The sequence below is a fragment of the Sinocyclocheilus grahami genome, unplaced genomic scaffold (genome assembly GCF_001515645.1).
Source record: "Sinocyclocheilus grahami isolate Dianchi unplaced genomic scaffold, SAMN03320097.WGS_v1.1 scaffold1349.1, whole genome shotgun sequence".
In the NCBI taxonomy this organism is placed as follows: Eukaryota; Metazoa; Chordata; class Actinopteri; order Cypriniformes; family Cyprinidae; genus Sinocyclocheilus; species Sinocyclocheilus grahami.
The window spans coordinates 2,349-12,128 of record NW_015506528.1 but is presented as its reverse complement, the minus strand read 5'-3'; the positions used below and the strand labels follow the sequence as shown (position 1 = coordinate 12,128).

Below are 9,780 nucleotides of genomic sequence, written 5' to 3'. Positions count from 1 at the left end.
CGCCAGCGGGCGGCAGGCGAGCGATAGCTTCTAAAGCCGTATCAACAGGAGTCCACTCAATAAGTTGCGTTCCTTCCTCCTTGATCCTTTCTTCCAGTTCTGGATCGAGGACGAAGGAATGCTGTTTGAAGGGGGGGGGCGAGATTTCGAGTTCGGCTTTATACTCGTCGTCGGTAAGGTGATACAATGCTAAATCGTCAATATGGAGGATCGAGCCCTTAGGGACATTGATCCATAAAGTCTGGTTGGGCAGTATAATGTGCATGGCAATGTCGTGTTGATCGTAGGTGAGGGTAGCTGTACGCGCTGGGGTGTCGACTAGCCGGCGGTTTCCGACGATCTTGGCTTGTGTTGCCTCAATTTGGTTGGCGCCGGCTTTTCTCAACGATTTACGACAAAAAAGATTTTTGGTGAAAGGAGTCAATCCTAGTTTCGGGACCTGGATTTAAAGTTGAGTTAAGGGAGTTCCCTGATGAGGGGACTAGAGGGGAAAGGAAATTGTAGTGAGGGGGGAAATGAAAAACACCAAGAGAGACACAAAGGAAAAAAACAAACAAACAAAGAAACACAAGGACACCGAATGAGGTGAGACAGCAAACGAGTGTCACATGTGTGGAGTACCTCCTCTCTACTAGAGGTTGGCCCTAGCAGTGCGGCGGAGGAGAGTGTGTAAGTGTTGTGTCTACGCAAGGTAGCTATATGTCTTCCTAAAATGACAGGATTTATGTCAGTGTAGTGTAGAGTATGAGATTGTCGGTCTGTGTCAGTTTGTTTGATCTTCCCCCTTTTCCTATCGGTTGGAGCCCTGGTGCCTCTTTATCTGGTTTCGATGGACCCATCGAAGGACTGGCTCACTGCGCCCTTGTCTGATTTTGATTCGATAGGCAACAGGTGAGAACTTGTCCACAATCTCATGGGGTCCTGTCCAGTGAGGTAGGAATTTCTTTGACAGGCGATGGGGAGCGTTCTGCCTTGGTTGGGCGAAGCTGTAGTACCATACTTTGTCTCCGACATTAAGTTCCTGGTGAGAGGCCTTTTGGTCATAGTAGGCTTTTTGACCTTCTGCACTTCTTTGGAGTTGTTGCGCGAAGGCAAAAGTTGTTGTCAGGTGCTGATGCAACTCTTCCAGGTATTGGTGAGTGGTATAGGTGGTAACGAGGTTCAGGTCACCAGGTTGGTACAGCAGGTGTAACGGTAGTGTCATTTGTCGCCCCGTCATCATCTCGAACGGGGGTACTCCGGTAGACCGGTGAGCTTAATATCCCAATCCTTTTGATTGGCGGACACGTACTTCTTCAGCATGCTGACCACGGTCCTGTTGACTCGTTCCACTTGACCTGAGGAAATTGGGTGATGGCTTATATGGAGATTGGCCTGTATACCCAAGAGTTTCCACACTTCTTGCATGACTTCGGCGGTGAAGTGGGTTCCTCGGTCAGAGTTGACCCTTAAAGGCAGTCCGAACCTTGAGAAGTAGAATTCCTTTCCTGGGTCTGGGTAGGCCAGGCATTGTGCAGCGCACAGACGTTATTTGAGCTCGCTCATAGCCATGTCCTGAGCTTCCGACCAGACGAAGGGTTCGTCCTTTCTCAGGAGGGAGGTTAGTGGTCGTGCGATGTCGTGAGTAATTGCACACTCCCAGAAAGCTTCGTAGCTCAGAAATGTTAGTAGGTGTCTTTATGTTTTTGATTGCTTGGGTGCGACTGGACTGTGGTTCGATACCGTCTTGTCCGACATATTTAACTTTGGTTTTGCACCATTGTCCTTTGTGGAGGGCGATCTTTGCTCCTGCTGTTATCAGCTGGTTCAGGATGTGATCGATTTCTTTGAGGTGGTCTGCCACATTTGAGCTTTTCAAAAGCACATCGTCCACGTAAACGAGGTTGCCTCTGGTTCTGGCATCAGGGCATGCTTTGTTCAAGAAGATGTTGAATTCAGTTGGTGAGTTGGCATAGCCAAAGGGACACCATGTGAAGGTGTATTGTCGATTGGCAAAGGTGAATGCCAGCTTGTGTCGGTCATCAGGGTGGACGGGGATTGTCCAAAATTCCGAGGCAACGTCCATTGTGGAAAGGATCGTTGAGCCTTTGATTTTGGGAATCTCTTGGTCCAGCTGAGTCATCAGCCGCCACAGTCCAAGGAGTCCTTTGCGAATCTGCTTCCTTATGGAGGGCATCCGCCTCACTCAGGATCTGTTGGATTTGTGCACCGAACCCAGTGTAGGGTTCCTCCATGGTTGAGTCATTTGAGGGGCTCTGGGCCTTGACGGTCACCTGTGCAGGTGATTCTGTCGTGGGCTGTGTTGAGACAGTGTAGACGGCGAGGTGAGTGTCGTCTGTGATTTCTGATCAGCAGATGCTTTCTCTGGGCACTGGCAGATTAGAAGTGATGGCAATGGTTCCATTGGGTCTTGTGAACGTTACTGTGTCATCATATTCATCTGACAGTAGTTGGACTGGTATGTGGCCTATGACCGGTACCGTTAGCTCAAAGTCATGGAACGTCTGGTTGATGAGCCATCCCAGGTGACTGGCTTTGGGAATGTTGATGTCTTTGGCCGTACAGTTGTTGAACAATACATACACAGCACGAGATGACACTTCAATGAGAGGTGTGGCTTCCAAGGTCAGTCCTAGTCTTAGGCAGGTCCTGGAAGGTTGGAAGAAGCCTAGCTTACTGTCGAGAGAGTGGCCAGGTCGCATGTTGAGGCGGACGCTGACACTCTTGCTGTAGGCAAGTATTGCGGGTTCCTGTTCGTTAATCATGGCGCATGCATTTGTTTGACCAGATCGAAGGTTCTTGAGTTTGACTGCAGTGGTCAGTTGGTGCGACAGGGGAGCCCGTATGATGTCGTTTACGATGTCCACAAAGGCATTGAGCCGGACCATGATGTCTGCTCCAATGCAGATGTCATGAGGTAGGTTGGGGACAATGAGGAAGTAGTGATTCAGGTGTCTGTTGTTCCATCAAATGTCTACAGTGCAGATGATCTTGGAGGTAGCCATGGTTGTCGACCAGGGACTGAGAGGGACGCGGCTGTGTCTTGAAATGTGTGGGAGGCTCTGCTGTCCTTGATTCAATGCTCTGAATAGCTTCAGGCTGATAGCCGAGTTTTCCGCCCACAGGGTTAATGCTGCGTCGGACACTGATGTGTCATGGACATTTATGGCAGCCATGATTCGAAGGAGGCCTGAGTCTGAGTCAGGCGCCTGCAATGAGCAGAGGAAAGGGTCCAGGTTCTTGCTGCTTGGAGTTGAGCTTGGCCCTGGCCCTGGCTTTGACATTGTATCATCAGTCAGTGAGTTGGCGGAATAGCAAACTTTCTTGCTATTCCTTTCTCAATGAGGTCGCCCAGAAGTTGGGGGACTGGAGTTTGGGATGAGACAGGTAGGATGTCAGGACTGATCTGGTGTTCGTCGGAGGAGTGGCAGATGACCAAGACAGCACTTTCAGGAACTTGAGTGGTTTCGTTAGCAGGTGTCTGTTGGACGCTGCTGTGATCTGACGCATCAAGTTTTGGGTCAGTTTCTGACTGTTTTGCGGGTTGTTCAGGTAGGATTTCTTGTCCGTCTGAAGTTATGGAGTTTACGGTTCTCTGAGAGTGAGGTGAAGGAGTACTGTTCTCTGTGGCTGGTTGGATCAGCTGGTCGCTGCCTTCTCTTCCGGCTGCTAGTCAGGCTGTCTCTGGTTTCTCTTTCTTTTCCCACTTCCGATCCTCCTCCTTTCAGTGGAAGAACTCTTTCATCATCATTTTCATCAGCTCTTGTGAGTCGAAACACGGTAGTGTCTTTTGTTCTTGTGTGGATTCAGTTTGAGCTTGGTCAGCTTGGAATCTTTGTGAGTTCCTTCGTTGAGTCCTTGGACTGGTTGCTCCCGGGTGTGTTTGTCGTTTCCCTTTGGAGGTTCCGTTGGATTCCCATGAGCCTTTTCCTCTTGAGTTTCCAAATGAGTTTGGCTGATTCCACGATCTGTCCCATTGATTCTCACGAGGTCTGGATTGGTCCCAAGATTTTTCCCAGTGACGTCCAGGTGAGTGTTGTCATCCACGCGGTCCATCCCAGCGGTTGTTCCTCTGTTTAGGTCGGGTACCAGCATGGGAGTCTCGTTCTCTGTTGGACGAGGGTGTGTTCCACTCTTTGTGTGGTGGCTTGGCATGGTCTTGATGTTGGGCGCCCTCTAGAGCCAGACCTTGACTTTGAGTGTTGAAGTCAAGAACTGTTGGGGTTTTGTCGCCCTTTTCTGAGGCCATCTTCTGTTTGCTGTAGGCTTTATGCACCAAGTCTCGCAACTGTTGAGCATTCATTGTTCGTGGGCATGCGAGAACGCCAAGATGGTGGCTTACTCCAGGATGGAGGTTTCTCTGTAAGAGAGTTTTGAAGTTCAGATCGTCTTCCATGTTCAGTTCGTTGCGAGTTCCGAAGTATGCTCGTCTGAGTCGTCTGTAGTAGGCTTGAGGAGATTCATGACGTCCTTGTCTCATCTCCAGGGCAGCCACTAGTCCTTGTTCTGACTCAGGGTCAGCGAATTCTTTAATGAGGGCTTCTCGGAGGAGGTGGTAATCAGCCTTTGTGTGAGCAGGCTGCCTGTCCAGGAAACTGCGCACGTCAGGGCTGGCTGTTGTTCGGAGCAAATAAAGTCTATCTTTGTCTGTGACATTGAGTTTCATTTCCAGATGGAAATCGACGTCTTGCAGATAAGCTTGGACATCCTGGCTACCTGGCACACTTGGGGTGAATTTGCCACTGTTTGTGGCGAGCTTGTCGTGGTCTTTGAGGTCCAAGCCATGAGATGCTCTGTGGCTGGCTGGAGCAGGTTCTTTTAGCTTGGTCGTGAGGTAACGTTCTTCAGAGGGATCTGGTGAATTTTTCAGCACTGCCCCCTCCCCCTTTTGCTCACGCGTCAGTTGAGGAACAGGTGACCCAGTCCTGCTAGACAGGGGTGAGACTGGTGCCCGTCGTGTCCTTGTAGGCTCAGGGTGCAGCTCGTAGGCATGTTTGAGTTCCTCTCTGATGCTGTCGAACTTCTCTTTGATGTAGTCCAGCTGTTGTGTTAGGCGACTGATCTCGTTTCTTGACTCATCCAGGTGAGTTTCAAGGGCTTTAATTCGGCTGTTCTTGTCTCTGAAGTCGGCCTTTGCCTTTTCCAGGAGCTGTTCGGCATATTGTAGCTTGTTGGCGAGATCAGCGTAGTCAGCCTTGCCTTGTTCCATTTCTTGGGTTGTAGCTGCTAGGGTCTCTTTTAGCCTAGTGATCTCCTCCTCTGCGCCTTGTTCCACTTCATCAGGCCCTTCCTGTCGTTCCTGAGCCTCCAGTTCTAGCTGCTCGATGCGTCGTTGTGCGCGTGTTAGCTCCTGCTGGAGATGGGCGGCGTGCCTGTCACTCAGCTTGAGGGTGGCGATGAGTGTGTGGCTTAAGGAGCCGGTGATCTTTGCTAATTCTTTGTGACTGTAGCTCTGACTTGGGTCTTGTCTCATGAGGTTTGCTATGTTGTCATCCAGCAGGTCCTGTGTCTGATGCCTCAGGGTTTCAGCAGCCTTAGGTAGGAGGCTGTCTGTTGCAACACTTAGCCAGGTCTCGAGGTCTTCCCAGTGGCCAATAGAGTCTGTGGTGCGAGACATGTTTTGGCGCGGTGAGGGAGATCTAGACCCTAGACTGACACAGACCTTGAAGAAGAGGAAACAAAACAAAACAAACAAGGCAAAATAGGGGTGTAAGTGTGCAATGTCACGTGTGGTTTGATAGTGAGTGTGTAATGGACAGGTGAGTGTAGTTCTCGGCGACTATGATCCTCTGGTGGGCGTGCTCCTAAGTTGTAGTCTCTGTGGGAAAATTAGTAAGCACACACAGGTAGCACAGCTAGAGAACGGAGGGAGGAAAGAAAAATAACAAACAGAGCAGAGAACAGGATAATAATTGGCTACTTCCAATTTTCCTGTAAGATAATTTTTTTTTTTTGTAAGGAAAGAAAGTTAATGGTAAGATGAGAGGGAAAGATAAAACAACAAAATACCCTTTTCTGGTAGCAGAATGAGTATAATTAATTTTCTTCTCTTTTTCCTTTTGGTTAAGTTTGATTTTAGAAGGATGCTTCTAAACTGGCGTTTGGAAATGGGGATTTCTAAATACCAGGGCTGTGGTTGCTATTAAAATTCCTTCGGGTGAAGGGAAAATAATAACAATGACAGTATTGGTTTCTTAGCTGTTAAGATTGACACCGTCCACCAATTAGATGTTCCTAGATGCTTGTTAAAATTTTGGCAGATGCCTGTCAGTCCTCTTAGCTGGGTAGAGTTTCACAAGAGAGTGGAAGATAAATGGAAGACAATTTTGAACTACTGTTCTCAAGTTTCACAAATACCTTTTCACAGGCAAAATCCCAGCAAACAACCGCAGTAGTCAACTCAGAAGGAAACAGCTTAGAGAGAGGAGGAGAAAAAGAAGAAGAGAGAAGCTTTGCTTCCAATGTTAAGAAAAATGACAGGGTGATGGCGCTGTTAAAGTGATACCCCAAGGGGGTTGGTTTTGCTGTGTTAGCAGGATAAAACCAACTTAACCTAAGTACTGAGGAAATCCTAATTTTCCTTTTGGGGTTTTGCCACTAACAGGCTTAAGCCAAACAGGCAAACTTATAAAAATTTTGCTGAGTGAATTAAATAACTGAAAGGGAGAGGAAAGAAGGCCAATTGCAAATTAAATTAGAATTTCAGGTTAGAAATGGTATTTCCTGGTTAAAATTTAATGATGTTATCATTAAAATTGATGAGAGTAATTAAATCAATTACTCTCATCAATTTTAATTAATCAATCAATATCTTGAAGCAGGATAACCCAAACCCTAATGAGATAACCATGAAATTAAAATTTTATTGCATTATTGACAGTTAAGGATTAAAATCTTGATGATGTTTGTCATTAAAATTAGCAAAGCAGTTATAGTTGAACTGATCAGCAAATATTGTGGCAATATGGAAACAGGACCCGTAATTAATTATTAAATTAAATTAAAATTCCAAATATGTAATTAATTATGAAATTAAATTAGAAACTTTGCATCCCTAAGGATAACAAGTTACTAATACTTACTTATGTTATTACAACCATAAGAGCAATTCTAATTAAATGAATTCGTAAGTAGCCTAATTATTTACAAATGCCATTAAAGATTTCAGAGCCCTGTTGATAGTCAATGATTAACTATTCTAGTGTTGTTGTTATTGGATTATGAGAGCACTCAGACTTAAATGAATCAGTAAATATTGCTGCTATGTGAAAGCAGGAACTGAAATTACCTTTGAAATGCAAATTCCAAATCTGTAATTAATTATGAAGTGAAATTAAAATTTCTTAATTTAATTTCTGAATTCAATTACTTAAATTCGTATTATCTACTGATGTCATTACTATTATAAGAGCAGTTATAACTGAATTAATCCCAACGTATCATTTAAGGTAAGAAGGCCTAAACTGGCCAGGATTAATTGTTAATAACAACAGAACGGTAGCAGTTTAAACTGATATAGTAACACGCTGAAGGGAAAAGGTCTATTAAGTTTGCATCTGTCTGTTCTTTTCAACGGGAGGTGAGGAAAGAAAAATAGGATGAAATCCGTATGAAATAGCGAAAGATAAAGTTCAGATGCAACTGAGCAAGTCACTTCAACACTTAAAACACTGCAACACATTTTGCCTTTGAGACCACAAAATGCTACGTGCTAACCACTAGTCGTCAATGCTAATAGCTTAGCTTGGCTATTTGTTTACAAACAGCTCAAAATGGCACTGGGGGACTGAAAGTTACCCCGGAAAAGGTTTGTTGTAACTTCCGGGTTACGGCTGTTACTACGGCAACGTATCCTGCAATAACTGGCGTCCCAGTCGATGGTTATACACAGTTTACGCCCTTCATGTGAAATGGCGGCGCACTTCACACTGAACAACCAAAAGGCACTATATATTCTTATCTTTCCGTATTAGCGCTGAACAATCTCAACTCGTTCCGAGTGAGGTGAATTAATCTACAGATTCACTGCAATTAATACAGTAACTGTCATTGATATCTTCGGCGGATATCAGCACATATTTATACAGAAAAAACGCATGGATTTAACCACAATTTCACTTGATCAAGATTTCATAATTCTCCCAAAAGTAGATAGCGTTCGGACGCTCTCTCTGAGCACCGCGTTTCAAGTTCACAAGGGAGAGGAAAGAAGGCCAATTGCAAATTAAATTAGAATTTCAGGTTAGAAATGGTATTTCCTGGTTAAAATTTAATGATGTTATCATTAAAATTGATGAGAGTAATTAAATCAATTACTCTCATCAATTTTAATTAATCAATCAATATCTTGAAGCAGGATAACCCAAACCCTAATGAGATAACCATGAAATTAAAATTTTATTGCATTATTGACAGTTAAGGATTAAAATCTTGATGATGTTTGTCATTAAAATTAGCAAAGCAGTTATAGTTGAACTGATCAGCAAATATTGTGGCAATATGGAAACAGGACCCGTAATTAATTATTAAATTAAATTAAAATTCCAAATATGTAATTAATTATGAAATTAAATTAGAAACTTTGCATCCCTAAGGATAACAAGTTACTAATACTTACTTATGTTATTACAACCATAAGAGCAATTCTAATTAAATGAATTCGTAAGTAGCCTAATTATTTACAAATGCCATTAAAGATTTCAGAGCCCTGTTGATAGTCAATGATTAACTATTCTAGTGTTGTTGTTATTGGATTATGAGAGCACTCAGACTTAAATGAATCAGTAAATATTGCTGCTATGTGAAAGCAGGAACTGAAATTACCTTTGAAATGCAAATTCCAAATCTGTAATTAATTATGAAGTGAAATTAAAATTTCTTAATTTAATTTCTGAATTCAATTACTTAAATTCGTATTATCTACTGATGTCATTACTATTATAAGAGCAGTTATAACTGAATTAATCCCAACGTATCATTTAAGGTAAGAAGGCCTAAACTGGCCAGGATTAATTGTTAATAACAACAGAACGGTAGCAGTTTAAACTGATATAGTAACACGCTGAAGGGAAAAGGTCTATTAAGTTTGCATCTGTCTGTTCTTTTCAAAGGGAGGTGAGGAAAGAAAAATAGGATGAAATCCGTATGAAATAGCGAAAGATAAAGTTCAGATGCAACTGAGCAAGTCACTTCAACACTTAAAACACTGCAACACATTTTGCCTTTGAGACCACAAAATGCTACGTGCTAACCACTAGTCGTCAATGCTAATAGCTTAGCTTGGCTATTTGTTTACAAACAGCTCAAAATGGCACTGGGGGACTGAAAGTTACCCCGGAAAAGGTTTGTTGTAACTTCCGGGTTACGGCTGTTACTATGGCAACGTATCCTGCAATAACTGGCGTCCCAGTCGATGGTTATACACAGTTTACGCCCTTCATGTGAAATGGCGGCGCACTTCACACTGAACAACCAAAAGGCACTATATATTCTTATCTTTCCGTATTAGCGCTGAACAATCTCAACTCGTTCCGAGTGAGGTGAATTAATCTACAGATTCACTGCAATTAATACAGTAACTGTCATTGATATCTTCGGCGGATATCAGCACATATTTATACAGACAAAAACGCATGGATTTAACCACAATTTCACTTGATCAAGATTTCATAATTCTCCCAAAAGTAGATAGCGTTCGGACGCTCTCTCTGAGCACCGCGTTTCAAGTTCACTAGTTTTTTTTTTTAGTGAATTAAATGGCAAGAGCATTAGTTAGCTAGG

General features: G+C 43.8%; 1 pseudogene; it reads right to left on the bottom strand.

Annotated features, from left to right (window-relative positions):
- Positions 1-3,516: 3,516 nt before the first annotated feature.
- On the bottom strand, positions 3,517-5,650 carry LOC107569484 (uncharacterized; annotated as a pseudogene).
- Between the last annotated feature and the right edge of the window lie 4,130 nt (positions 5,651-9,780).